The sequence below is a fragment of the Podarcis liolepis genome, assembly GCF_965112155.1.
Source record: "Podarcis liolepis genome assembly, chromosome: 4".
NCBI classification, from domain to species: domain Eukaryota; kingdom Metazoa; phylum Chordata; class Lepidosauria; order Squamata; family Lacertidae; genus Podarcis; species Podarcis liolepis.
In genome coordinates, this window is record NC_139558.1 from 33,498,448 (window position 1) to 33,504,657 (window position 6,210).

Genomic DNA, 6,210 nt, shown 5'->3' on the forward strand with positions numbered 1-6,210 from the left:
TTAACTCTTCAATTATCCCACTGCAACGCTGAAGTATTATACCTGAAAGCTACCTGGAAGAATAAGTTGCAGTTTTACAAACTTTAGAAATAAAGCGTAAGAGTAATGAAATTCACACAGGAGGAAACCCAGCAAGTTGATCACTCAGGAACAAAAAACCCTAAAATGCCCGGGCAAATAGGCATGTTTTGACTTGTTATTGGCACCAGTCACATGTCTAAGTGAAGGACATCCCACAAACAGGGTACTACCGTGTCACCACCTAGGAAATTTCTCCTGGTGGTAAGCAGAAGAGAAGGGAGAGTAATAGGCGAATTGTTCAATTTAGAATTAAATTGATTATAGACATCTGAGGACAGGCCAGAGAGATTTTGGATCTTGTCCGTTTTCACACACTAACAACACATCCTTGTAGAATTCTACCCATGACATTTTATCTGCATAATCAGAACGTATTTCAGGAACCAAAAAGTCGTATTGAAAAATACAACTTCTGAGTTGGCTGGTCCCCAAAATGGCAACTAGACATACCGTTTTGGCAAGTGTAACCCTGATTTAAGGAGCCATTTGGCTTATACAGTCATACCTCGGGTTACAGACGCTTCAGGTTGTGCATTTTCGAGTTACAGACGCACCGAAACCCAGAAGTACTGGAACGGGTTACTTCTGGGTTTTGGTGCTTGCGCAGAAATGCTAAATAGCGCTTTGCGCAGAAGCGCCAAATTGCAACCCGCGTGTGTGCAGACACGGCGCTGTGGGTTGCGAACGTGCCTCCCGCATGGATTACGTTCGCATAGATTATGTTCCTATTAGCAGAACATTCATTCTAGTGGGTAACTGCCTAATGGCGTTTCTCTAGAACACTCAAACATCAGCAAATGAAGCAGACAGCACATTTGTAGGCAAAACTGCACATAGATACACAAAACACCAGGAGGAGACTGAAGAACTTAATTTACAACAGAAATATTATTTGCATTATTCTGCATATTTACTCTAAACTGCTTTGCGTCTAAGATAAAACCAGATAAACTTTTCTAAATAAAAATGGCATACTGGATACCTTAGCCCTGAAAATAAAGTTAAAATCCAACTATGTTTTTTTAAAAAAACCCAGCAGAGAAAACAATTAAACCCTATGTCACACAAACTTATTAAGGAAACACAGGAGTTCAGAAATTGTCTAACATTTTGTACCAATCTCAATTTTTCTATACATAAAACAAAACCAAGCCTATATGTTTCTGCAGCTTCCAGTAACAGCCTAGTTTGCACATAATGCTACACCATTTACTCTGTGGTTTTGTTTTAATATGTGAAACCAGCACAGCAAACTATGGCTTGTTTTAACTATGGTTTGTCATCCTCTCAAAGCCCAACAGAGTTGCTTAACCATGATTTGTTTGGCTGTCGTAACTAGCTGCTTGCCAAGCTACAAAGGCATGTGGCAAGAGCAGCTGGAAAACAAACCAAGTTATGGAGAAAGAAGCCATGGCTTGTTCGCTCATCTGCTAGAAAATTTGTGGCTTGTTTTAGTGTTATGTGCGATCACAGCCACAGTCAGGAAAGTTTAACAGAATTTGACTGTGATAAGCCCTTTTCAGGTGTTTTGATTGCCTAATATGTAAATAACACACACTAGAAGGGGGTGTGTATATCGTTTGTAAACAGTTTGGGACCCTACATGTGTGAGAGCATGATGATCTAAAGCAGCAGGGATCCTCTATTCACAGAGGCTCCCCACTTCAGATCACTGATCATCTCATGCTCATGTATGGCTCTATCTTGTATATCAAGAGTCGGGAACATTTAGCTCTCAGTTTGTTGCTTAACTTAAGCTCCCATCAGCTCCAACAAGCCAGGGATGATGAGCCAACAATAAAAAGGAGGGGAGAGATATGATGGGAATGGAGAAAAGCCTTACAGCAAAGGCATCTGAAAAGACGTTTAGGGCTCTTTCACAGCAAAGGAACTAGTTGCACTAGATATTTTTTTCTAACATGTGGATATCAGACTATAGAACAATTTCCTTTATAGTTGCTGTGCTTAGAATAACACCCACAAATATATATTGCCTTAAGTATTTTGAAATGTGAAGATAATATTATATCCCCAATCCAGCTCTAGTTGCTTGTGTCGCATGTAGTAGCAACCCCTGAATCAGAATACATATCCCATGCATTTTATACCTTCAACAAGTACTTGCATCCACTTATGCACACATATCTCCTTTGCTGGAGAAAACTGCTCTCACTTTAGCAAGTGTTCTCTGCTTTAAGGTCCCACTTGGGTATTACTATTTTGAAGTCTGCCAGAATCAGGGCAATACATACAAGATGAAAACGGGTCACCAAATGGACTATGGACCAGGCTTATTTTTAACTCCCTCCTACTTCAGAACCCCTCCTGATCATACAGTTAATCCTTTTTGCTACAATGGAGGGGTCATCCAAGCTAAATTACAACATCCAATGATGGTAGTGTAGATTCTATCCTTAGTGAAGAATACAGTGGACGCTCAGGTTGCGAACGTGATCCATGCGGGATGCATGTTCGCAACCCGCAGCACCACGCCTGTGCATGCGCAGGTTGCGATTTGGCGGAAGTAACCTGTTCCGGTACTTCCGGGTTTCGGCGGGTCCGTAACCCCAAAAAACGCAACCTGAGGCGTCTGTTACCTGAGGTATGACTGTACTAGGGATGGATGCAAGCCACACGTTCCCTCCCAGAGTTATTCAACAAAGAGTGCACATTCATCACCCTCAACCTCCCAAGAATATCTCAATAGTTGAGATTGGCGTGCCTACACCGAGACAGCTGAAGGAAAAGAAGTGGCTGTAAGAATTTCCGTCCCTTAATCAAAAACCCTGGACTAAGTTTAGGGGTTGCAGTCATCAGATTCAGCAAACACTGCCACTAAAATCCACACCTGTGACACATTCATGGTATAAAAACTGTGAGCAGAAAATTTCTTTAGCTTTAAGTTAACTATAATATCTCACATACATCATTAGCACCAGCTTGGTGTACTTTTTCTACTCCAGTCAAATAAATATCTAGTATGGGTTTATTTCACTGTCAGACTTGTTCCTCAACCTAACTTGTACAGTTTTACTAAGCGCATTTGGACTTTTAAAAAACTAGCACAGGGGCATGCAACTGGATCAGACAGCTGGATGCATACATATCCAGCAGTTCATGAACCACTTTGACAAGTGGGCGGGACTGCCCACCTGTCAGTCAGCTGTCATATGGTGTCAGGTGATTGTACCTTCAATCCACAGCAGCAAAGGACAAAATGGTGCACACTCTTGTGCTCCCAATTCTTTCTGCATCAGACTGAATTCAAGCTGCAGCTGCAAAGGAAGAAGTAGCTGTGGCAAGAACTGCAAAGAAAGGATGTATAAGTCAGACATGGGAAAGGTGCATGTGGCTCACCAAAAATAGCTTGGTGGGCCAACATTTTGAGGCTCAGTGGGCCTATCAGATCCATGGACTGGAGGCTCCCAGCCACTCGTCTAGCACACAGCAGCAAAGTGGTGCTGGAGTTAACCTGAGGTTGATTTTGCGATGCTTGAACGTGCTCTAAAATTATGTTCACATTTTCCACATGTTTAGAAGAGATGTATTTTAAACGTCAGTCATCCTCTTACTTCTGATCATCATTTTTACAGAACATGGAAAATAAGTCCCTTTACTGACCATATATACTGCCTTGCATAGAGGTTACCTGAGCTAAGGTCCTGCTTTCTAGCTGGGAAATTTTCAGAAGTAACAGAACTGCCACTGCAGAAGCCCAAATCTGAATCCAATGCAACTTTAAATGTAAACATTTGTTATGGAGTATTTGTTTACATGAGGAACAGTTACAATTTCAGTTTAGGCACCTGCATCAAGCCTAGGATAGTAAGTAGTGACAAAGAGGTGAAACAGACAGCAACAATTATCCGATTAAACTAAGGGACGGAAATGTGGCTTCTAGTCACCCAATTTAAAAAATGAAACAAAACCTTGTGGGGAAAGTGTGCAAATTTCTGATTTCTAATTCTACTCAGAAACCGTCAAGCTACACAACAGCCGCCACATAATTCAGTTCGATGGCAACTACACACAACCAGAAGAGCCAACAGACATGCTACCCACGTGGACCGGGAGTCCCGCTCCTAACTCTTAGGGACAAATGTTGCATGCAAACGTTTGACTGAAGCCTGCTCGCAGGAGGATGAACAAAGGAAAAAGCAGGTTAGATCAGGCCAACAGCAGCAACGGAATAATACACACCCCACCTATATAATATCATATATTAATATATGTATGTAATATAAAATAATAGCAGAGTCCACTGCTGGGGGAACAAGGCGGCGGGCTTATCAGACCTTTGGCCCCACTCGAGGAGGCAACTTTCCCGTCTTAAGGCCTTGATAAGCGTGTTTTGTCTGGGGCGGGCGGGCGGCGGCGGCAGCACTTACGATGCGCAGCCAGGCCCGGCTCCCGATACGCGCGCCCGGGGGCTGCAGACACGGAGCAGCCGGTACTTTAGCGCTCCCCCCCCCAAAAAAAACCCCCCGCTGCCTCCCCTCACACTATTGCAGAAAAAACACACCTGGGCAAAAAATAAAAACAGAGAACCAGCCCTTGGAGAAGCTGTGATCGGCGCTTCCCCGCCCGCCTCTCCTCCCTCGCTTCCCCGCACAAGGGCGAAAAGTGCGGCTGGGGAAGGGAAGGGGCGGCCTTCTCAATCCCACGACCCCCCCCCACCCGGGGGGCTGCGAAGGGGGACCAAGTGCCCGGAGCGGGGAGAGGCCGCCCTTCCTCCCCCCTGACACTCACCTGGCGCTGCCGCTTCCCGCCTTGGGCCCAGCAGGCGCCGCTTGCAAGCAGGCCGGGCTGCCCCCTGACAGCGAGACGCCGCTGCCGCCCCTCCTCTTCCGCGTCGCCGCCTGGCCTCCGCCGCCTGGCCTAGGCCGCTGTGCCGGAGCGCGCAGGGTGGTGGTGGTAGCCGCCGCCGCCGCTGAGGGCTGTGAAGGAAGGGGAAGGCGCTAGGCCCGGCCCGGCCCGGCTAGGCCTGCCTGAGAGCTGAGTGGGAAAAGGGGAAGGCCGCCTAGGCGCTCTAGGCGTGCGCGCGGCTGTCGAGATGGTCGGCGATGGCTGAGCAGGGGCCTCCGCGCTGCGCCTCCGCCCTCTCCCCCCGCTCGGGGTCACCCGGAGCCCAGCACCACCATGTTGGGAGAGAGGGAATTACGAGAGAGAGAGAAAGAGAGAGAGCGGCCGGGCGGGGGCAGGGAGGAGGAGTGGGGAGAGAAGAAGGGGGGGAAAGAAAAGACCAGAGGCACGGGTGTCAAGCGCGGCGCAGCTTCGGAGGACTGGCGGGGAGGGAGGGGTGGCCCAGCATGCACCGCGCGCGGGGCAGCGCTGCTAGGCGCTCTGTCTCTGTGTCTCTGTTTCTCTGGCGTGCTCGGCCGCTCTGCAAGGACCTCGGATCATAGAAAGAGGGAGGCAGGGGAGGGGAGGGGCCTTCCGCGTCAGCGGCCATGTCACGAGAGGCATCGGCTTCGCCACCGCGTGGCCTTGTCCTTGCCATGCCCAGGTTTCTCGTCTGGTTTTGAGCGGCAGGGCAGCTCCGTGCCGCGGGGCGGAGGCAGGCGAGGTGGGGTGAGGGGCCTGGCAGTGGGGAGCCAGCGAGGGGAAGAAATGAAATTCGCCGGATCAATAAAATCACCCCGGCCGTTCAGAAATGTTGACATTCATACAAGAGAGTGATCACCGTTATTTGTACTCCTTCTCCTCATGCTCAAAGCGGCTCAAAACAACATGCAAAATGCAATAAGATAATCTCCACGAAGTGTGCACAACATGCAGAATGCAATAAGATAAGATAATCTCCAAGAAGTGTGCATATATTAATCTATCACTCTCCTTCCCAAGTTTTAGACATGCAGGTCAGTGAATGCTGACAATTATGCTTGAGGTCCTTGTGTCCCAGTGGTGCCTGGTGCTCTTGGGGGCTGGTAGATTCCAAGGCAGGGAGACCCAACGCTGTCAACGAAAGGCTGAGCTAGGGCAGGGCTAAGGCTGATGGCATAGTGCCCCATTTGCTCTATGGGTCAGCTTCCACCAGCTTTCAAAAATTGCCAGGCACATTTTGCACCTGGCTTGTGACAAAGTGAAGATGCACGGGCACTAAGATGGCGCCTGACATCTCCACCATCT

The 6,210-nt window shown here is 48.0% G+C and overlaps 1 protein-coding gene across 7 annotated transcripts in view; it reads right to left on the reverse strand.

Annotated features, from left to right (window-relative positions):
- The window catches only part of UBE3A (ubiquitin protein ligase E3A), a 38,891-nt gene extending 33,470 nt beyond the window's left edge, over positions 1-5,421 (reverse strand). For 2 of the 7 annotated variants that reach the window (XM_083501707.1, XM_083501705.1), the window contains exons 1-2: positions 4,831-5,376; positions 3,272-3,386 (exon numbers count right to left, since the gene is read on the reverse strand). The gene's annotated coding sequence lies outside the window, so the exon portion shown is untranslated. Of the gene's footprint in view, positions 1-3,271; positions 3,387-4,830 lie in introns of all 7 variants that reach the window. The other 5 variants (XM_083501706.1, XM_083501710.1, XM_083501704.1 and 2 more) reach the window with 5 other exon arrangements.
- Between the last annotated feature and the right edge of the window lie 789 nt (positions 5,422-6,210).